The 24,484-nt window shown below is 39.0% G+C and overlaps 1 long non-coding RNA gene across 1 annotated transcript; it reads right to left on the bottom strand.

The window, feature by feature from the left end:
• Nucleotides 1–1,489: 1,489 nt before the first annotated feature.
• Nucleotides 1,490–22,637, bottom strand: LOC120102179 (uncharacterized). The gene is made up of 4 exons (XR_005503344.2): nucleotides 22,523–22,637; nucleotides 21,822–21,994; nucleotides 3,525–3,722; nucleotides 1,490–3,029 (listed from the first exon to the last, which is right to left on the bottom strand). It is a non-coding gene; the product is annotated as an uncharacterized LOC120102179 (long non-coding RNA).
• Between the last annotated feature and the right edge of the window lie 1,847 nt (nucleotides 22,638–24,484).

The following is a 24,484-nucleotide window of genomic DNA, read 5'->3' as shown; positions in this document are numbered from 1 at the left end:
TTTCTTGGACTTTTTTTTTTACTTGGATGTTAATACACCCTGGTGTTGGTTAGATTTGTCAACTTATATACACTAGTGTCATTTCAAAGAAGGGAAGCTCATTAAAGAAAATGCCTTAAGATTGGCTCTCAGGAAATTTTATAGAGTACTTTCCTGGTTAACACTTGATGCGAGAGATCTCAGCCTATTGCCGAAGGGGCCATCTATGGCCAGATATTCTTAAGTTGCTTTTGGTCATGGTGTCTTTATCACAGCAAGACCATAACTAACACAAGCCTGACTCAGAAACTCCATATCACATTCAAATGCTTGCCAGTTCTGTTTATGAATAGAGTATCACAGCTGGCTCCCAGAGTATAGTAGCCTTTCAGGCTTCTAGAAGGCCTAGTGCTTTGATCATATCAATTATTCATTAATTTTCACTACTCTGCTCCTAATTTTCATTACTCTACTCCTGTTCCTCAATCCTTCTCTTACTTACCTATGACTATGATCAACTATCCCTCTTGATATAATTCTTGTCAGGTATTGCTTTCACTATATTACCAAATCTGCAGTAGACATTACAGCTGCCATCTGAAGGATAATCACATGTCATTCTACCTATTGTTGAACTATGCCATACTTTAGCACATTTGATCACTTACTCCTTGCAAAGCTTATGTGGCTTCCAATCTCTGTCCTCAAATCTCACTTCTGCTATTTTCTAATCTCATATCCAATCTGTTAGACTAGTTCCCATCTATTTCTGACTTCTGCATGGTGGAGTCAGAGTGCAGATCTGGAACCTCTTCACTTTTAGTCAAACCTGGATGATATTAGCAAGAATCATTTTACATACTAGTTACTATTCTGGTGTCCTTCATTTTTTTCTCTGCATTACAACTTCTTCCTTGAAATCTACATTTGTATATCTAACTGTTTCTTATTCCCACATGAAAACTCAAGTGTCAATTCAAGTGTTCATAAACTTAGATCACTGTTTCTTCTTCTAATTCTCCTCTTTCCCCAGCAACCTTCTAACCCTGTTGGACTTGCTTTCTTGGAACATATTTATTGATTAACCACAGATCTAGCATCTTTTACTTTTCTTCATCTTCTCACACTTTATGTTTGCTTATCACTTTATGTTCAGCTCAAACTTAAAAACATAATCATTCTCTATGCTTTATCACACTAAAGGACTAAATCATTATGCCCAGATTACTCAATTACTACAGGTTTCTCTTAAGCAAGGGGAAAGGATCTATGCCTCTGGAACTTATTTTTTCTCCAACTTTATTAAATTGGGTATTTCTCATTTACATTTCAATTGTTATTCCCTTTCCCGGTTTCCAGGCCAACATCCCCATAACCCCTCCTACTCCCCTTCTATATGAGACTTGCCCTCCCCATCCTTCTGCCATTACCACCCTCCCCCCAACAATCACATTCACTGCGGGTTCAGTCTTTGCAGGACCAAGGGTTTCCCCTACCACTGGTGCTCTTACTAGGCTATTCATTGCTACCTATGCAGTTAGAGCCCAGGGTATAGTCCATGTATAGTCTTTGGGTAGTGGCTTAGTCCCTGGAAGCTCTGGTTGCTTGGCATTGTTGTTCATATGGGGTCTCAATCCCCTTCAAGGTCTTTCAGTCCTTTCTCTGAATCCTTCAACGGGGGTCCCATTCTCAGTTCAGTCGTTTGCTGCTGGCTTTTGCCTCTGTATTTGTTGTATTCTGGCTGTGTCTCTCAGAAGAGATCTATATCCAGTTCCTGTCAGTCTACACTTCCTTGCTTCATCCATCTTATCTAGTTTGGTGGCTGTATATGTATGGGCCACGTGTGGGGCAGGCTCTAAATGGGTGTTCCTTCAGCCTCTTTTCTAAACTTTGCCTCCCTATTCCCTCCCAAGGGTATGCTTGTTCCGCTTTTAAAGAATAAATGAGACTCTCTGCCCACATTTCATACCAAATGCAGCTTGACTCCTTGGTCTTATTTGTTTTCTTTCCTTGGAATGAAGCTTCTGCTTGGATCAAATTTTGCTCCATCAATTCCTTGGAAATCCCAGTTCTTCTTAAGGCATTTTACTATGATATTTCCAAAATTTCCTTCATGTTATAATTGAGGTTCATATTTCTGCTAACCAATCACACACAATGAGGGCACAATTACTTTCCTGTCATCTCTCTTATCTTCTGAAATGTATACTTCCTGGAATTGTGATCTTTGTTATTTTCTCTTTATTACTGTTGCTGTGTACTCTAGAGGCTTTTTAAATTAAAGGATAGATGGACAAAGACAGGGGAAGAGCTGAAATTTGTTAGCAGGTAAATTGGGGATGGAAGTGAATTTGCTGTTAGCTTATCTAAAATTCGTTGTGAGGACACGCTTACAGCATTGTCACCAAGGAAATCAAACTTGAACTCATCATGTGCTATCTACAGGTTTCATCCTATACCACGATAACTACTAATATTACTACTATCAAATAGAGATAGGCTCTGTTTTTTGCCCTGTTGTCATTGGTGTCCTCGTTCCCTGGACTCATTCTAGGAAAATGTGTTGAAGTATAGGTTCCACAGTTGAGTGACGCTTCCTAAACTTCCTTCCTTTGAACAAGCACCTTGTGTCCATGTCAGTTTCCCTTTCACAAGCCTCTGCATATGAAACATTTGCTGAAATTTGTCTAGTTTTTCCTTGTCTAAAATATTTCTTATTCTTTTTTTTTCTAGTTCAGCTCCTTAGCATCTCCATTATACCTTGTTAAGGAGACCACAGGGCTCCCAAATTCCTGCTGAGTGCATAGTGTTTGTGTAATAAACACCATCTGAATGCTTCCAGTGTGCGCTGAATCATGAACCTCAGGTTTTAAGGAGTCTTAAATCATCTGCCTCTGACATCCATCTACTGTTCTCTTTCGATAATGCTTCTTTTGTAACATCTCCTGAGATTGAACACACCGCCTCTTCGCAAACATCAGTACTGGTCAATTACACAGTTATTCTGGGTTGAACCAGAATCTCCACCTCTTCCATTACAAACACGGATCCTATTTCCATTGCATGGAAATTAACAGAGAAGAAAACACGTGGATTTAAAATGAGAAAAAATTGGTTTTAAGTCTGATTAAAGTACCTGTTGGGGTTTTTGTTTCTATCCTCTCCACACCTCCCAAATTTCACTTTCTGAATCTGTCAAATGGATTAGTATGTTAACTGTTTCATATCAGATTCCGTAGTAAAATGATTTCAACTCAGGAGAAGCTAAATTGTTGTTACATAACAGTGTAAGTGAACAAGTTTGTGGGACTGTTCTCCTCCACATAGTCAGCTATAGAACCAGGCCAATAGAGCCACCCTAGAATTAGCATGGTTTAGGCAATGCTAAATCTTGAATGTTTATCTGATTCTTTAACCTTCATTTGTGTTTCATTATCACTACAATCAACAAAATAGATTTACTCCGATACTTTACCTTATTGCTCCTGATACCTTACCTCCTGGACCCATCCCACTAAGAATTCTTCCATATTTAATTGACTTACCTGAAACTTTGATTCCAAGGTTCTATTGCAATTGTTTCTTCTGAACCAAAGATAGAAAAATAAGTGGAAGCATGTACACAGAGGTGTGTACCTCTGTGTGTAGGAGTATTATACATGGAAGCGACTTTCTATACTTTCACTGGTATTTGTTGACCAGATCACAGGAGGTCAGGAAATGTATCACTTCTAGGAGGCAACCTTGAAAAAACAAACAAACAAACAAAAATTTGGTCTTTGTCTGAATTGCCAGATAGAACAATGATTTCTTTTATTTTCTATAGAAAGTATGTATACATTTTATAGAATGTAGTTATTATTTTCTATACTTTGTACGCACACAGAACAAACCCACTCTGTTCCTTATATGGTAATGTTAAAATACGTAAGATCAGCCACTACTTGTCACATGAGTATTCATCTTCTTGACAAACTACTCTCTGCTCATTTGCTATTCGTTTCCTTCTGTGTTTCAAGCCCTGTGACAATCGGGCTTTGCTTCTTTGTGCAAGTTTTGAACCTGATCTATACTACAGAGTAATCCAGGTAGTGTGTACAGTGTCTACAGGAAAAGGTCTTTTTTTCCCTTGTTCAATATTCTATGTCTCTCATAATGTAATAAATGATGAAGATAGTTTTGCAGGGAGTCTCATTCTAGCTTTGATGTACTATGGCATTGCACTTAAATAGAGCCCTTAAGTCTTTCACTGCTACATTGCTTTGCATTTCAAAGATGTTTTACTGTCTTTCGTCTGAAATGTATCCAATTATTATGTCAATAAAAAGCCCACACAATTATCAAGTAAACTTAGACCTTACCCAATGAGTAGCACTTTGACAAAAATGTGCACTTATATACACAAAGATGTCCTTGGCATCCCACAGATTTTAAAATAGATTTTCTTTTGATTTTGTTATTAAGTGACAGTTTTTAACTACAGAGATATATTGATAGTATGGTATCATTTTACAGTGGTCAAGCTATACAGGCACAGAAAATGCCCTAATTCTATCCTAGAAGAACTTGGCTTCTACTTATATCCTTAGAAATGAATGTACATAGTTTGTAAAGATTTTGTACATCTTTCATATCTATATCAAATGTATTTTTTACCTGCCAAAGTATTTTGAAGGCCCATATATACATGATGCCTGAGTATATACAGGCATCAGCTTCTTTATATTACAAATGCTTGCTATATGTATATGAAAAGTCCATTTACTGGGTGATCATTTTAAAGGTATTTAAATGAGGTCTGTTTCTTTCCATTAGTACAAGCATGCTCTAGTGAGCTTCTGGAATCTACTTTAATGCCAAATCACTGTCATTTTCTTTTACACTTAAATATGTAATTATGAAGTTGCCCCAATGACACAATTTTAATTCTAAGAGACAATAGAAACATTTTTATTCTGAAAAGCTAAAGATGATTTTCATTTGATTTCTGTAAAAATGGCAGAAAATTATTTCCTCTCTGCAAACTCACTAATAACATGTGATAATGTATCTGTTTAAGGCTGCTAATAATTAGTAAAGCTTTTTTCAAATTCATATTATACGGTTGACTTTTACTATTGACCTTTCATTTTTACTGATAGTGTGAGGAAATGTTTACATCACTTTTACTTTTGTGTCTTCAACAGTGATTTTTAAACATTTTACATAATCAGTGGTGATCATTGTTTTCTATTTCCCCATTATAACAGGAAGTTTATGTCCACTCATAAATTTCCATGTCTCTACTGTCACCAAACATTGTCACTTAGGGAAAGTTTAATTACCACACTGTGCTCAGTATATCTAATTACAGTGTTCAGTGCTCTGCCACTACATTTAGGGTGTCCAAGTCATGATCTCTATCTCTCCCCCTAACTTACCCTGTATAGTTTCATATAGCTTCAAGAAAATTCTATAGGTTTTATTCTTGAAATATATCTCAATTTATTCTTCCATTGGTTTGTCTCCCTTCACTGAAAATTTAATTTGCTGTTAGGCAGTAATATCATATGGCTTTAATCCCAATACTAAGGAAGCTGAGGCAAGACAATCTCTGTAATTTTGAGGCCAACCTAGACTACAGAGATAATTCTAGAACAGCAAGGGCTACGATACATTTTCTTGAAAAGAAAAAACAAGACAAAACAAATGAAGAATTTAATTTTAATTTCCCCACAAATAGGAACTTTCCCATGACCATGTACTTGTTACTTGTATGTACTGATCTTATGGTTCTTTGCAATATTTTCTGTGTCTTTTGGTAATTTTCACTAATTTTCTTGTTCTAGTTTGGGAAAGACATGTCAGGTTGAAATTCTGAAAGTAATCTAGGCAAAGAAAAAAAACTGGAGAATTTTTCTAGCTAGCTTGCTTTCTTCTTTTATGATTTTGTCTTCCCCTCCACCCCAGGGCCAAGGACCTAACCCAAGACCTTGCGCTTGCTAGTCAAGCGCTCTACCACTGAGCTAAATCCCCACCCCCTTCTTTTATGATTAATACAATGACAAAAGCAATGTAGTGACCAAAGAGTGTATTTCAGCTTACACTCCTAACCATAGCCCATAACTGAGGAATGTCAAGACAGAAAGGAAAGCAGAAACTAAGCAGAAATCAAGGAAGGAAATGGTTTGCACTATAACTTGTTCAGTGAGTTTTCTTATACAGTCAAGAACCACCTGTTTAGGAATGGTACTACCCATCATGGGATGGACACTCTCACACTAATTACCAAGATAATCTCAGTTGAGATTCCCTTTTCCTGTAGACTCAACCTGTGTCAAGGTGACAATAAACTAACTATATTATCTATTTTCATAAAAATAAGATAGACAGTTATCCTTCTTTTAAATTAAACATCCTGGTAACCACATTTTGATATAGGAAAAATGTCCCTACAAATACATCCTCATCATAATACACATCACAAGAAAACACATTATCTTATAGAGCATTGAGCTTTTGCATTGAAAAGAATATTTTCCTTTAAGATGCTTGTGGATTCAATATAATTACAGGGTCCTTCTAAGTAGAATCCATGGGGTTGAAGTGATAGAGGGAGATGAGATTTATCACAGAAATAGAAGTATTAATATCAACAAGAGGAAGCCATGAACCAAGAAATTGTGGTAGTTTTAGAAACTAGGAAGGCAAAGAAAAGTCCTCTCAGATCTTCCAGAATCGAGTTTTCCTAGCATACTTCTCAGTCACATACACAAAGGGTAGGAATAGAAAACAAACTTCATGAAAGCTTTTGCTACTGGTTTCATTATCACTATTTTCCCTGATGGGTAGCTCTACCTTTAGTGATTTCTTTCCGGGTTTAGAGTGTCATGCCATACCCAGCCTTTTCTCTTCCATGTCATCAGCTCTATCAGACACCGTGCCTGTTGTGCAAATAGCATCCTGAGAGGTTTGCTGCATCATTTGCCAGTCATGCTCGGACATGTCTAAACTCTAGTAATGGTGTCAGCGTCCTTTTCCCTCTCAATAATATTTTGCCATTGCTCATGCTTGCCATTAAGCAGAGCAACCCAGAGGCACTGACACTCTTCGTTCTCAGTAGGAAGGTGGATGAACCGGACACTTTTATCTCTATTTTGTGGGCTCAGAGGCCACATCTTATTTAAGTTCACATAGCTTATATAAAGTAACCTTTTCGAACTTGGTTAATTTCAAACTCAATGCTTTATTCTATTGCTTAATATTCTTTAAAGGGAGGCCAGGACTAATTTATTTCACAAGAGAAATTATCATGACAGTGAATTACCAGATGACAAACAATGAGTGCTTCCTTTTTATTATGCAAGGGAGCAGGACATTTGGCTTGGTGAACAGCAGGACTTCAATTGTTGCTCATTTCAACAGCATAGTCATTACTTTTCCTGTTTTTGAAAAACAGTATTTATAATGTAGTATTCCTTGGTACACATATAGTGAAGTTTATTATTTTACCATTTTTAAAGAAAGTATTAAATCTAACTCATGCCATGGTAGAAGACCCTTAGACTACATTTTCTACAAAATCTAAGCCAAGATTTCTCTTGTGGATAACCAATGAATTCTAATAGGTAACATAACAAGATTATGTATTCTGCTATTCCCAGATGCACTGTGCCACCAGACCAAATAAAATTGACAGTGTTATCATTTTTATCTGCTAGCAAGAGCTCTAGGGTTACTGGAAAAAAATTTGAAATGATTCCAAAGTCTCAAGTTCATGCTGTTCCTGTATCATCATTTAAATTCCCATTTTAGAGCATGCACAAAGATGGCATGGCATTCAATATTTTTTCCCAATGATAATGCATATTAAATATATGCATATTTAGACTTGGACTTCTCATTGTATTTTATTAATGGTAAGAGAATCGGGAGATGTGGGCAAGGGCAAAGATTTCATGCAATTCTCATTGAATAACTGAGTCAATATGGTGAAGGCTGGAATCATGAAAAATGTATTGACATGCTGGAGTGATTTAATGAGTAAACTTTAGAAAATATTGTTTTCCACAGTTTTGCAAATGTTTATTAACATATTATTTTGGCTCCAAACTAAAATGATCTTCTTTATGTTTGGTTTTAAATGATACCAATTCCTACTTGTTCTATACTTTGACATTTTTCCTTTTCAAAAAATAATCACTTTTATTATTCACTTGGTGTGTTTGTTTGTGTGTGTGTGTGTGTGTGTGTGTGTGTGTGTGTGTGTGTGGTGTGTATATGTATGTATGAACACATGCACGCTGCACTGCTGTTATCGAGGTCAGAGAACAACTTGAAGAATTAGATTTCTCCCTCCATCATGTGAGACCTAGGGATGATACTCAGGTCATCAGGCTTGGGGACAAGTGCCTTTATCTGTTGAGCCACCATCCTGGCCCCAGTGCCTTTTAGAATAGAATTTCTTGGTTGTTTTCTTATATTTTTTCATAGTCCTGATGGTAGCTAGTAACTATCCCACTTAGGAATTTCTTGATTATTTCACACACTCTTTCTTAGTCTTGGTGATATCTGGGAATGATTCCACTTATGGGTATTGGACCTTTATTTCCTGTGTAGTCTATTTGTAATGTGCGTTAGAAGGAAATATCCACATATCATTGAGCTTAGATCATAAAACATACTAACAGAAGCTGCAACTAAAATTACATTTACACAATGCTTTCTGCACATAAGAAACTGTGTTCAACTCTCAGTAAATATGTTTCATTGTTATGGCAACCCAGTGAGTGAAGTTAAATTGCAGCAAGGCCATTTTTCAAGCCAAAAAAGCAAGCAAGCAAGAAAACAAACAAACAAACAAGACCTCTCCTTCTTATAGAAGTTACTTGGGGGCTGCCACCGCAGAGAGCCCTTGGGCAGCACCCCGCGAGAAATTGAGCCTCGGGACCACAGGTAAGACCAACTTGTCTGCTGCAAGAGAGCTGCCTGGTGAGATCGGGCCACACAGAGGCAGAGTTCATCTAGGACCAGGCACGTCCTGTATTTGCCGGAGGTCCCACGCCCGCGGATCCCGGGCCCGCAGCAGCTCTCTGCTCCCAGACCCCATGGGAAAGACACCTCACCGCCTGATCAGGTGGGCACTTCTGAGGCTGCAGAGCGGGAGAGACCACCAACACTGCCCACCCCTGCCCACATCCCTGGCCCAAGAGGAAACTGTATAAGGCCTCTGGGCTCCCGTGGGGGAGGGCCCAGGAGCGGCAGGACCCCTGCCTGAGACACCCCGAACCTGAAGGAAACAGACCTGATAAACAGTTCTCTGCACCCAAATCCCATTGGGAGGGAGAGCTAAACCTTCAGAGAGGCAGACAAGCCTGGGAAACCAGAAGAGACTGCTCTCTGTGCACACATCTCGGACGCCAGAGGAAAACACCAAAGGCCATCTGGAACCCTGGTGCACTGAAGCTCCCGGAAGGGGCAGCACAGGTCTTCCTGGTTGCTGCCGCCGCAGAGTGCCCTTGGGGAGGACCCCGCGAGCAAACTTGAGCCTCGGGACCACAGGTAAGACCAACTTGTCTGCTGCAAGAAAGCTGCCTGGTGAACTCAAGACACAGGCCCACAGGAACAGCTGAAGACCTGTACAGAGGAAAAACTACACGCCCGAAAGCAGAACACTCTGTCCCCATAACTGACTGAAAGAGAGGAAAACAGGTCTACAGCACTCCTGACACACAGGCTTATAGGACAGTCTAGCCACTGTCAGAAATGGCAGAACAAAGTAACACTAGAGATAATCTGATGGCGAGAGGCAAGCGCAGGAACCCAAGCAACAGAAACCAAGACTACATGCCATCATCGGAGCCCAATTCTCCCACCAAAACAAACATGGAATATCCAAACACACCAGAAAAGCAAGATCTAGTTTCAAAATCATATTTCATCATGATGCTGGAGGACTTCAAGAAAGACATGAACACACTTAGGGAATCACAGGAAAACATTAATAAACAAGTAGAAGCCTACAGAGAGGAATCGCAAAAATCCCTGAAAGAATTCCAGGAAAACACAATCAAACAGTTGAAGGAATTAAAAATGGAAATAGAAGCAATCAAGAAAGAACATATGGAAACAACCCTGGATATAGAAAACCAAAAGAAGAGACAAGGAGCTGTAGATACAAGCCTCACCAACAGAATTCAAGAGATGGAAGAGAGAATCTCAGGAGCAGAAGATTCCATAGAAATCATTGACTCAACTGTCAAAGATAATGTAAAGCGGAAAAAGCTACTGGTCCAAAACATACAGGAAATCCAGGACTCAATGAGAAGATCAAACCTAAGGATAATAGGTATAGAAGAGAGTGAAGACTCCCACTCAAAGGACCAGTAAATATCTTCAACAAAATCATAGAAGAAAACTTCCCTAACCTAAAAAAAGAGATACCCATAGGCATACAAGATGCCTACAGAACTCCAAATAGATTGGACCAGAAAAGAAACACCTCCCGTCACATAATAGTCAAAACAACAAATGCACAAAATAAAGAAAGAATACCTTTTACGAAGCCACAATTACTCCTATACCTAAACCACACAAAGACACAACAAAGAAAGAGAACTTCAGACCAATTTCCCTTATGAATATCGACGCAAAAATACTCAACAAAATTCTGGCAAACCGAATCCAAGAGCACATCAAAACAATCATCCACCATGATCAAGTAGGCTTCATCCCAGGCATGCAGGGATGGTTCAATATACGGAAAACCATCAACGTGATCAATTATATAAACAAACTGAAAGAACAAAACCACATGATCATTTCTTAGATGCTGAGAAAGCATTTGACAAAATTCAACACCCCTTCATGATAAAAGTCCTGGAAAGAATAGGAATTCAAGGCCCATACCTGAACATGGTAAAAGCCATATACAGCAAACCAGTTGCTAACATTAAACTAAATGGAGAGAAACTTGAAGCAATCCCACTAAAATCAGGGACTAGACAAGGCTGCCCACTCTCTCCCTACTTATTCAATATAGTTCTTGAAGTTCTAGCCAGAGCAATCAGACAACAAAAGGATGTCAAGGGGATACAGATCGGAAAAGAAGAAGTCAAAATATCACTGTTTCCAGATGATATGATAGTATATTTAAGTGATCCCAAAAGTTCCACCAGAGAACTACTAAAGCTGATAAACAACTTCAGCAAAGTGGCTGGGTATAAAATTAACTCAAATAAATCAGTTGCCTTCCTCTATACAAAAGAGAAACAAGCCGAGAAAGAAATTAGGGAAACGACACCCTTCATAATAGACCCAAATAATATAAAGTACCATGGAGTGACTTTAACAAAGCAAGTAAAAGATCTGTACAATAAGAACTTCAAGACACTGAAGAAGGAAATTGAAGAAGACCTCAGAAGATGGAAATATCTCCCATGCTCATGGATTGGCAGGATTAATATAGTAAAAATGGCCATTTTACCAAAAGCAATCTACAGATTCAATGCAATCCCCATCAAAATACCAATCCAATTCTTCAAAGAGTTAGACAGAACAATTTGCATATTCATCTGGAATAACAAAAAACCCAGGATAGCTAAAGCTATCCTCAACAATGAAAGGACTTCAGGGGGAATCACTATCCCTGAACTCAAGCAGTATTACAGAGCAATAGTGATAAAAACTGCATGGTATTGGTACAGAGACAGACAGATAGACCAATGGAATAGAATTGAAGACCCAGAAATGAACCCACACACATATGGTCACTTGATTTTTGACAAAGGAGCCAAAACCATCCAATGGAAAAAAGATAGCATTTTCAGCAAATGGTGCTGGTTCAACTGGAGGTCAACATGTAGAAGAATGCAGATCGATCCATGCTTATCACCCTGTACAAAGCTTAAGTCCAAGTGGATCAAGGACCTCCACATCAAAGCAGACACACTCAAACTAATAGAAGAAAAACTAGGGAAGCATCTGGAACACATGGGCACTGGAAAAAATTTCCTGAACAAAACACCAATGGCTTATGCTCTAAGATCAAGAATTGACAAATGGGATCTCATAAAACTGCAAAGCTTCTGTAAGGCAAAGGACACTGTGGTTAGGACAAAACGGCAACCAACAGATTGGGAAAAGATCTTTACCAATCCTACAACAGATAGAGGCCTTATATCCAAAATATACAAAGAACTCAAGAAGTTAGACCACAGGGAAACAAATAACCCTATTAAAAATGGGGCTCAGAGCTAAACAAAGAATTCACAGCTGAGGAATGCCGAATGGCGGAGAAACACCTAAAGAAATGTTCAACATCTTTAGTCATAAGGGAAATGCAAATCAAAACAACCCTGAGATTTCACCTCACACCAGTGAGAATGGCTAAGATCAAAAACTCAGGGGACAACAGATGCTGGCGAGGATGTGGAGAAAGAGGAACACTCCTCCATTGTTGGTGGGACTGCAAACTGGTACAACCATTCTGGAAATCAGTCTGGAGGATCCTCAGAAAATTGGACATTGAACTGCCTGAGGATCCAGCTATACCTCTCTTGGGCATATACCCAAAAGATGCCCCAACATATAAAAAAGACACGTGCTCCACTATGTTCATTGCAGACTTATTTATAATAGCCAGAAGCTGGAAAGAACCCAGATGCCCTTCAACAGAGGAATGGATACAGAAAATGTGGTACATCTACACAATGGAATATTACTCAGCTATCAAAAACAACGACTTTATGAAATTCGTAGGCAAATGGCTGGAACTGGAAAATATCATCCTGAGTGAGCTAACCCAAACACAGAAAGACATACATGGTATGCACTCACTGATAAGTGGCTATTAGCCCAAATGCTTGAATTACCCTAAATGCCTTAAACAAATGAAACTCAAGACGGATGATCAAAATGTGAATGGTTCACTCCTTCTTTAAAAGGGGAACAAGAATACCCTTGGCAGGGAATAGAGAGGCAAAGATTAAAACAGAGACTGAAGGAACACCCATTCAGAGTCTGCCCCACATGTGGCCCATGCATATACAGCCATCCAATTAGACAAGATGGATGAAGCAAAGAAGTGCAGACTGACAGGAGCCGGATGTAGATCGCTCCTGAGAGACACAGCCAGAATACAGCAAATACAGAGGCGAATACCAGCAGCAAACCACTGAACTGAGAATAGGACCCCCGTTGAAGGAATCAGAGAAAGAACTGGAAGAGCTTGAAGGGGCTCGAGACCCCATATGTACAACAATGCCAAGCAACCAGAGCTTCCAGGGACTAAGCCACTACCTAAAGACTATACATGGACTGACCCTGGACTCTGACCTCATAGGTAGCAATGAATATCCTAGTAAGAGCACCAGTGGAAGGGGAAGCCCTGGGTCCTGCTAAGACTGAACCCCCAGTGAACTAGACTGTTGGGGGGAGGGGGACAATGGGGGGAGGGTGGGGAGGGGAACACCGATAAGAAAGGGGAGGGGGGAGGGTGATGTTTGCCCGGAAACTGGGAAAGGGAATAACACTCGAAATGTATATAAGAAATACTCAAGTTAATAATAATAATAATAATAATAAAGAAGTTACTTGGGGAGAATTACCTGATCAAGACCACTTAGCTAGCAATTTGAGTGAAAGAACAAATATAGGCAATAAAACTATGTTCTGCACATTCAGGCATAATGTGTACTTTAAAGTTTACTCTTTAAACATATACCAGTCTTTGAACACAACAAACACTGTCTGGATAGGCAGAATCCCACTTCTTACGAGCCCAAAGGAATCAATCGCTACTTGGCCTGAGATTGGCGCACTTTCATTGCAGAAGCATTGGTTATTTCTATGAGTAAAAATGATACAAAGCTTGGGGACGTTCAGTAAAAGAAGATTGACATCCTCCTCCCATGGTGGAGACTGAGTTATGTTTGGTGGGCAGAAAAGACAAACGCCTACCAGTAAACATCAAACTTCAGCCATGGCGAATATCCAGTTGAATAATGGTGGGTACATCTTTACTTCTCACAATGTCTCAGAGTTTTACTTAAAAAATGAAAATGGTTCACATGTCATTTAGAGCCCCTTGCAAGCCTGTGCTTCTCTCTTGGTCAGTGCTGTTGGTTTGTCATCAAGTAGGCATTTTAGAGTAGAGATGTGACACTGTGCAGCTGCACTTTCCTTCCAGAGGACAGTTAACCATGTTTGTCCGTACTGGTGTGATGCTACTAGCAACAAGGGCCAGGTATGCAGCACATACATAATCAACAGCACGTGGCCCAGTCCCCTAATTAGGAAAATCTATCCAACCCAAAATGTCAACAGCGTGGCTATTGAGAAACTCTGGTAACTGAGAGTTTAATATCACTGCACATTGCAAAATGCTAATCTCTCATTGACGCACTATCTATGATTAATAACCTTAATGTCTCTTTCTGCTTTACTACTTGTAAGATGGTGCCAATGATGCTACATGATTTGATATTTCTATTTTCATTGCTAGTGTGTATGGCTTGATTATATATTGATCATTAATAATACAAGACTGAGAGAGGGTCAAGTCCATGCCTGCCAATTGTATTTTTCCTCTTAATGGTAAAAATGAAGTTATAATTCCCTCTGCAACTGCCATTTTCCCAACTCTATTTTGTTTGGAAATGGGAACTCGTGTTCAAAAACTATTGAGGCTTAAACATTCTCCATGTGAAATTTGATATTAGACAAAATCAAAAATGGCACTGATCTTAATGACAACCCATTTTCTGTATAGAAATGAGAATCCGAAGTATGAAATGCCATTAAAGCGAAATGACTCACACATTTCAAAGCGCCTCTCCATCGAAAATTGGCAACCGAAGCTTCTCTGTGGCTGGAGAATGAAGTAAAATTTCCTAACATGAAAACTCATTTGCAGCAAGGCTTGCTGTCCAGGAAAAGTATTCTGATAAAATAAAAATGTCTGATTACTGTTAATAAAAATGATCTCACAGTAGCCAGGAAAGCAAATGTTTGAAACATTGTCATGATGCTTACAGAGGAAAAAACATACTGAAGAAAAGCTGTCCTCACCCAGTGGACCAGATATGTTATCCTAGGATTTAAATTTGAATCCCAATTGATACAACAAGTGCTTGGTGGGACTTTTGTACAACCCTCATTTCTTCTGTATCATTCCTCTCCTCCACAAAGATGTTCTCCAGGTGGCACTCTGGCCATCAGCTCCTCTTTTTTATCCCTATGAATGACTAGAGTCAGGCTATCAAGGAAGGGATAACATTCAGTTGTGAGAAGTGTGTGCATAGAATTCCATATTGAATCACAGATTGAGAACTTTTTTTCCCTTAATGAAAATGGCAGAATTTAGAAGAGTACCAAAATAATCTATTATCACAGCAAACCTAGAGAGCAAACAAAGGAAAGAAGAGAAGGCAAATAAAAATCAAAAACATTTAAGTGAAGGGAGAATAAGAGAAATTAAAATAAAGCCTTCCTGATTATTTTCTCTGTTAAGACAAAGAAATCTAGAGTTCAATAAAACAGCAACCATGGGCCAAACCAATGATTCGAGCACTTGATATTGATTGTACCAGAGCTATCTTTAGCAAAATAAACCTAATTTTGAAAGTAGCCATATCTTATATCTTTCACTGAAGTTACCATTAGTCTTCATTTAAATGCAATTAAAGGAAATGAAGGAGTTTTCTTCAGCCACCCTGCTATTCATTAATACAGCCAATGAATGCTAATGGCCTGCCATCCAAAGACCTCTGCTTTAAGAACAAAAGTGAGCTGTTATCATTGTGTTGATGTTTTAGTATACTTTTTCCTGCAACTGACTCCCTAATCTAGCATCTTAGACCAAGTAGATGTCCAGAATCTCATATGAAGTATATGTGTAAAAAATCAGAAGAAATCTAATTATATGATGCTAGCACAGAGGCTCTTGTAATACTGGCATTAATTAATTATCTGTCAGAACTATAATTCTTGAAACCTCCATGGTAGTTAATTCAGTTTCCAAGGTGTTTTACTCCCCTGGCATTGTTTGTTTTAGTGCTTCCTCATGGTGTACCTGAGTGCATCCCTTAGAAGAAGGTTGCTGGCTTTACCTACAATGAGCCATCCAAAATAGAGGTAGGGTTGTAGACTGACCCTGGATGTTGTATGTTGTAATTTCCTAAACATCACAATTGAAACAATGGTCAAATCTAGAAAAATAACCCTGGAACTAATACTAAACAAGGATGAGCAGGCAATTTTGAAGTCCGACTACCCAGACAAACAAAGAAATTATTGTTATTTGTGATGTATGAGTGTTTCAAGTAAATAGTAAGAAAGGAGTCCCTTCCCTTGAAGATTCTACTATGGAAGAAAAAACAGATAATCAACTGGCATAAATACTACATACAAGCACTTACCACTATTAGGAGAGAGCAGGAGAGAGAATGTGGAGAGATTGAGATGTTCTAGAATATTCCCTCTGCAGTGCTGTCTAAAACTGAGGTCTTAACAGACAAGTAAATATTAACCATTTACAGCTCTCTATAGATGCACTACCAGCAAAGACAAAGCCTTTGAGGGACACAAGTGTGCCCTGACAATATCATTCTCCCCTTTTGGGTCCCAGACGCAGGTAGTCTTTAAAAATACTGCAGGTGGCATATTTCTATTAAGTCATTATATGTATATGTGTGTGTGTGTGTGTGTGTGTGTGTGTGATGTTTTAGCTTCTAATTCACAACAAAATGTTCCTTTTCCATATAATTTCCACTGTACATTGTCTTTAGAAAACAAGAAAGAACATATGTCATCTATGTATTTGAAAAATATTGTACCACTATAGATTACAAACACTGGGAATACTTTTTGAATGCATATTATAATCCAGTGAGTGAGTACATGCACGAAAGAGTAGCTTTTCCCTAGGACAATGAACCATAATTAAGGAGAAATTTGGACCACAGTAATATGAAAGCCAAATCCATTTTTACAAAACACAAGAAACATTTTTATTCATGATGCCTCCACTGCTTGTGCAAACCCTAAGAGAGCAGCTACAGATTTGGAACTGAGTATATTCACAGATGCAGTTATACACTCTGACTCTGTTGGTAAGCAACTGACACTACTCGATTCTGGGCGGTACAAGCTCTTTAAATCTCACAATCACTAGCACAGGGAAATATTGCCCATGGTGCAAATGTTTACACTCACTGCTTGTGTCTGATGGTAGATGAGCTGCTCTTTTCTGTTTCTTCATGGTTGATTGCTACGATTGTGTTTTTGCAGTGAACTTTATAATTGCTAACCCTCTCGTGCACCTCTGTTTCCTTCCAGCAACTCTGTTTTCCTTTTTAGCCTCTCCCTCCATACGACTATTTTCTTATTGACATTTCCTTCCCTCTGCACTTGAAAATGTGAATTTAAAAATATACCCATAATAAGAATCTTTCCCCCAAAGCATGCTCAACTCATCAGAGAAAAGGCATTTTGGAAACAATGGATTCATAGTAGAAATGCACACAATGCCCTTGCCAGGCAGATATATTAGTATCATTTATTTTAGATTTTAGCCATCTAAGCGATAAAGGTCACTGAAGGGTGGCTATGAAGACAATTAAGGTCATCGGGATTTACTAGGGATTATTAGTTCTCCTTAAAATGGCAGCAGACGTAATATTGAGCCAAGATTGCCAAGTGGCAAGAGCCATTTTTAATTATTAAAAGTAATTTCACATGTGGTTTAACAGTTATAATTGGAATTTTGAATTATGCTTTCCTTGGTAACAACCCATTTCCTTTGTTTGGATAAACCTCAGGCATAGAGAGATGAAATATGATGTACTTTAATATGTGGTACTCAAGAAATTGCATTTCACCAGCAGGCATTCAGCGTTTCCGCAGCTGAAATGGAATCTCAGTAAAACACAATAGAGCTCAGGTCTCATCATTAATACATCTACAACTCCAGCTTCTATGGCTTTAATAAACAAAGGCTATTGGTAAAAGAAGTCTGTATGATGCCCAGTGCACTTCACAAATACTTTCTGAAAGGTTGTCAGAACTTGGTTATCATATGCAAGGGGACAGTCACAGTTTTCCGGCAGAAGCAGTGTGTGGACGCTCCTAGTTGATTTTGAAAAGAAGTAGGTGTATCAGACTAGAGTACTAATGACCAATATAAAAATCAATGGCCCCATCCCTCCTCAAAAACATTAATCCAGAATTCCTCCTGTCAAAAGGAAATGCAGGGACAAAGAATGGAGCAGAGACTAAAGTAAAGACCATTCAGAGACTGCCCTACCCAGGGATCCACTCCATCTGCAGATATCATGCTCAGACACTATTGCTGATGCCAAGTAGTGCTTGCTGACAGGATTATGGTATAACTATCCCATGAGAGGCTCTGACAGAGCCTGACCAATGCAGATGCAGATGCATGCAGCCAAACATCAGACTGAGCATAGGGACCCCAAAGAAAAAGTTAGGGCAAGGACTGAAGGAGCTAAGGGGGTTTGAAACCCCATCGGAAGAACAACAATATTAAACAACCAGGATCCCTCCCCCGCCCCCCCCCAAAGCTCCCAGGGACTAAACTACCAACCAAAGAGTACACAGAGGGTACCCATGGCTCTAGCTGAATATGTACCAGAGGATGACCTTAGCAGGCATCGATGAGAGGAAAGGCCCTTGACCCACTGAAGGCTCAAGGTCCCTATGTAAGGGGAATGCTAGGGTGGGGAGATGGGAGGGAGTTGGTGGGTGGGTAGGGAAACACTCTCTGAGGCAGGGGAGGGGAACAGGATGGGAGTTTGTGAGGGGAAAATTGGGAAGGGGAATAACAATTTAAATGTCAATAAATAAAATAAGCAGTTAAATAAAAAAGAACTAATAGCAGTAATAAGACCAAAAACCAGTGCATCTATCCAGAAACAGCTTCTGCTTGCTGGGATTAGTGAACTCCTACTGAGGTTACAGACACACTTTTAATCTAATTTTTTCATTTGTCAAATATTCATCAGTGTACAATGCATTTAATTTTCTCCCTCTCTAGAGTCTTAGGACCATCTGCTTTAGACTGAAGTGATGTCGTTACTTGCCATTAACTCACTCATGTATTCAGAAAATTGCATAGAGCACCTACTATGCACTAGGTATCTACTATGCATTGAGCAATTGGCCTAAGCATTTCAATGTTTATCCTTCAAGAACCCTAGCTGATGAATTCTTCCACTAAGTAGATATATAAATTGGGATATTGGAGGATAAAATCACCACTGAATTACATAGTAGGTATCAACATTTAAAGTTATACTATTCTGATCCCTAAACCTAAACTTTTTATTGGTACATCATAGTATCATAATCACACTACATAATATTTAAATATTATATTGCACTATATAATTTTAAATAATATTAGTGTGTGTGTCTAGATGTTAATACAGTAGAATACATTCATGACAAAATATCATACAGTGGTCCCAAAATTTCTTGATGCTGTGATCCTTTAATACACTTCTTCATGTTGTAGTGACCCCAACAATAAAATCTTTATAAATATTATTAATAATTGCATAATAAAAATATTATTCTACTTCATAACTGTAATTTGCCATTGTTAACCATCATAATATAAATATCTGTGTTTTCCAATCTTAGGAGACCCCTGTGAAAAGATCATTTAACCCCCAAAGGGGTCATGACCCACAGGATGAGAACCAGCCACTGGCATAATACAAAGTGGCATGCATGTGGAGTTGGTTAGTACTGCTTATACTAGCTAGCTACATCCCAGCTGTACATTCATTGAAACAATGTTGACCTTGAAATCAGCTGTGGTAGGAATATTTATCCACAGCACAATAACAGCAAATGTTACAATTCTGTTCCTGTTTTACCTGAAGAGTTAGTTACTTGTTAAGCAAACCTACTGATTACATCATTTTATAGTCCATTGTGTGACAGTCCATCCTCAATCATTTTCTTCTGGAGAGAAGGGACTGTATCTTTTCCCAAGCCTATACTCATTACAACCCCTAGCACATAGTGGGTACTCGGTAAATTATTCTTACACGAAGGGGTGAATATTTTACCACATCTTTCACAGCTTTTACAATATTTACTTCCATTAGTCTAACAGCCTCGGTGTTGGTAATATCACGGCAGTAGGTTGCCAAGGGATAAAACGGATAAAGTCTGAAGTGCAGTTCTTCCCTGTTCAGCTGAATTGCCTCACAGAGAAGAGATACACTGCATAGCAAATACCTTGCACTTATTTTCACCTGCAAAGCCTGCGACCAGGCAGACTGCACAGAAGGTGAAAGTCTGTGCTTGCTCAAAACAAAGCGGCTGTAAATACAAATTCTTCCAGCTGCTGAACTCATCTTTTATTTTATTTTGTTCCCCTCTATTTCTTTTGTTCCATGTCTCCCCATATTCGATCTATTCTGATATTCAAGGAGAAAATCTTTAAAATTACAGGTTCTTGCTATAGCCAAGGTATTGTTTCGAATGTATACAAACACTATCTTTTGAAAAACATGCTTTTAATCGAAATATAACATTCCCCACTTACTTTTCTCCCTCTACCCCATCCCAGAGCCCAAACCATTTCCAGGTGCCCCCTAATGTCCATAGCTTCATATTCTTTCATTAATTTTGCTATATACATATGCATATTGTACAGTATATGTATGCACAGCTACATATAAATACAAATCCCTGAGTCCATTTTTGTTTTTTATGGTTATGTGGTTTCAGGGCTGACCACTCTGCATTGGACAACCAATAGCTCAACTGTGTCTAAACACTATCGTAATTACTTCTTATGATGGTGATGGAAACCACAAACTTAATTTTTGTAAGACTTATTTCACAAGCCATTTTTACCATAGAGTACCATAAACTTGGAAATCTGATGCACTCCTGCTCATCTCTGCCCCAAACAAATATGGGCTTTTCAGCATGTTTTCTCTTCTGTGAAATAGTTTGATACACCTTTTTTGGAGGAATTAGTCACAACATGAGAAGATCCCTGAATGATAGCTGACTTACAATACCTATTAGGTATATGGCTTATTTTTCTGCACTGCCTTCAAACTAATGTGTTTGAGTGGATGGATAAGGAATGGATGATTGGTTGGTTGATTGACTGACTGATTGATTGATTGATTGATTGATTGAAGGAAATGAAAATATTCTACCTGGTATGTAAAGTCACACCTATATTCCCAATCAATAATGCCATGCTCTCAAGGCCACCATCCAATATAATAAGATCCAAGGCAAATTGGGTTATAGAAGGAAAACCAGTGCCAAAGTGCAAAAATAAAGAAGAAAAATTAGTCAAGCCTACTGTTTTCCAGAGCAGTCAAGCAGATGTTTCTGTGATATCAATAATATTATGTGTCTGTCTTGTAAATGAAGCAGTCTACCCGGTAGCTTTGGGTCACATGTAACTACTGGGTATGTCAATGTGTCTAGAGTGGTAGGATGTTAAATCTTGAATTTTATACAAATTCAAGTCACTTGAATATAACGCTTGCAGGTGGCCTGTGGCTACTACATTAAAATGAGTTACATGAAGCTGTAGATATTATATTCTAAGCTCAGAATGAAAATTTCAAAAGCATTGCCTGTTTGGGAAAGGACAAATGAGCACTATACACACTCGTTACCCCAGGAAAAGCCTTGTTCCTTTCCTTGCTTATCCCATCCACAGAACTAGAATCCTGTGAGGAATTTTATGGGTTTGAGAGGCTCTGCATGCAGCCACTGTAGCCACCGATTCAAAAGCCCTCCCTCCCTGCTGGGATATATTTAAGCACCAAGGACTGCTGATAGACACCGGAGTCACTCACCAGGGCACAGTGGGAGGAGTAGAGGGTTAGAAGGTCATGGGTGACTGCTTCAGTAATGTCCAAACCCTTCCATGGCTCCCAACTGGCAGTGGTTAAAGGTTAGGGCAATTATGCTGTTATTTGCTGATAACGTGACCCAGCAGCACCAGCAGCTTCATTTGCTGCTGCCTATTCTATTAAGAGGAAATACATAAATTCATTTAAGATAGTACCCTGAGTATTGAGGACAAAAGAAGCTATATGTACTTAAAGTAGATTGTAATTCAAAGAGGCTAAGCTAAGCGGGGATGTATTTGGACACTTACACTACTAAATCATGAAGTGGAGGCCCTTTAGGAGCCATCTATTTCTGCCCACTTACGTTACAGCTACAAGTCTGAGAAGGGAATGGCTGAAGGATGTAAAAAAAGCTGCAATGCTAAAAGCTTGGCTTGTTTATCCCCCCACCCTGTTTCTAGTGCCCTGCCCAAGTAGTTATGGAGACAGGAGAAACAAACCAACAACAGAATGGATCTCAAAGTTTGTCTCCAAATACCGCTGGAATATCACTGTACTCAAAGAACAGAGCTATATGCAAATGAATTGCAATGTGACAGGTTGGAAAGACGATGGTGTCATTTCTAGATCTTCTCTAATTCCTCCCAGCACTCCCTTCTCTCCAGGCACTCGTACATTCTTGTTTCCCCCATAGGATATAATACCCTTTTGGAGTAAATTAGGCGGGCTGGAAAACAGCATTAACTCCTTCTGCTCCCTAGGGAATCTCTGGTAAATCCATGCTTCAAAACACCAATTTTCATCCTAGTGCATGGCTTGATGTACTGGGGAAGAGGGAATTATGGGGTATGCTGGTGAGGTCAGGGACCACATTATTATGACTTCATTGCCAGTGAGATGGGATGCAGTCTACTACATGTAAATCAAAGGGTTAATGGTGGGGCAGGTGGTTGCTCTGGCTTTGTCATCTCAAGTTCATAACTGGACAGGCTGCAATCTCTCATCCTTCAAACACTCAGGTTTAGCAGCCACCATGTTTTTCAAACAATAACTCTGTGTTTCTGAAAAAAAAAAATCGGCACCATATTACACTGTCCGAAATCACTCAATCCCTAAGAACTCATTCTATTTCTGCCAGCTAATCTTCTAGGGGATTGAAAAGCCTAGGTAAGCCCAGAAACCTCTGTGGTCAACATTTCTTCAGCTTTTGCAATTTCTTGTTTCGGGGGAGACACAACTAAATGTTCTAAACCTGCAATCTGCCCCATATTAAAGAGCAATGTGGTTTTAGCACCCTCTTACAAAACAGAATAGCTTAAAAACTGTAGGCATAACTAGTACATGCATTCTGGACACCTCATGTTTGCGTTTTTACACACACACACACACACACACACACACACACACACAAATTCTAATTTACTAGAAAAAAAAGAGGATACTAGTAGGGTTTTACCCCAAATTATTTTTAGAAAATGAAATAAGATTTTTATAGGTCTTTCAGAGGAATTATTCATATAGAAAACTGATGTTAAAAACGTGTCATTCTGTATAAACCTTCTGAAATCTTCTCCATTTTCCACTGGTAGCTGCAAGCTGACATGGAGGATTTCTGAGAGGCCTGAGCTTCTGAGAATTCAAGTTCATTAAGCATGCATCTCATTTTGGCAGGAAGCCACTCTCTTTAAGCAAAACCCAGTCACAGATAAACGGAAGCAATCACAGTTTTACTAATAAATGCAGGCTGCAGAGATGGGCTGCCAATCTTAGAGAATGGGGTGGAGGGAGTGTGTGTGTGTTGTGCTCGTATGAATCCCACTCCCTGCAATATAGCTGAAGCTAGGAACTCTATGCGGATTCTGAGAAGTGAAATCGCAACTGCGCATACAGACAGAAATGATACCATGTGTTTGGCTTGGGTTGTATGTGTTTTCCTGGGAGCCTGGACCATTCATCCAGCACAGGACCAAAGCTGACTCTTTGAAATTCTTGTGACTTTCTTGGGAAAATAAAAGAAGACAAAATTGTGCTACAAATTGACACACTGGCCACAGGAAAGTCCCAGAATTAGGCAGGGCTTAGTAATATAATGAAGGTTTACCAACACCTAAAAACAAACAAACAAACAAACAAAAAACCAAAAAACAGAAAAAGCAACTAGCTGATAAACCCATACTTTAGACAACAACCAATGAGAAAGGGCTAGAAAATAGTGACTGGCACATGACAGAATCACAGTAAGTGTTCACTCATTATAACCTTTACATAGCTCGAAGGAATGAGGCAGGATGATGTCCTCTCACCAGGAACAATGAAGTCTACTGTCAAGAACACCTAGAATCCAGCGGCTATACTTGGTGGCTTCTGACAAATTCTCTGCATGTTAGAAATTTATTCAGGAGTCCTGATAGATAGGGCAAGCCAAACAGAACATGACTTTTGTTCCATCACAATCAAGAGCCTAACGGTCTGAACCTTTACTCTAAGCAATGAACATTTATCAGCTAATGGTTCAAATCTCTGCTTTATCCTGCTTAACTAGACACAAGAACCCATTTCCTTTCCTCTTGTCCAGGATGATGGTGCTGTGTTTATCCTTTTGTATGTAACTAGTTGAACACTCAGTTCCAATGCTGTCGTCATGGTGCAACTCAGATCTCTGAAGG

The sequence above is a fragment of the Rattus norvegicus genome, chromosome 4, assembly GCF_036323735.1.
Source record: "Rattus norvegicus strain BN/NHsdMcwi chromosome 4, GRCr8, whole genome shotgun sequence".
In the NCBI taxonomy this organism is placed as follows: Eukaryota; Metazoa; Chordata; class Mammalia; order Rodentia; family Muridae; genus Rattus; species Rattus norvegicus.
This window is presented reverse-complemented; position numbering and strand designations above follow the sequence as displayed.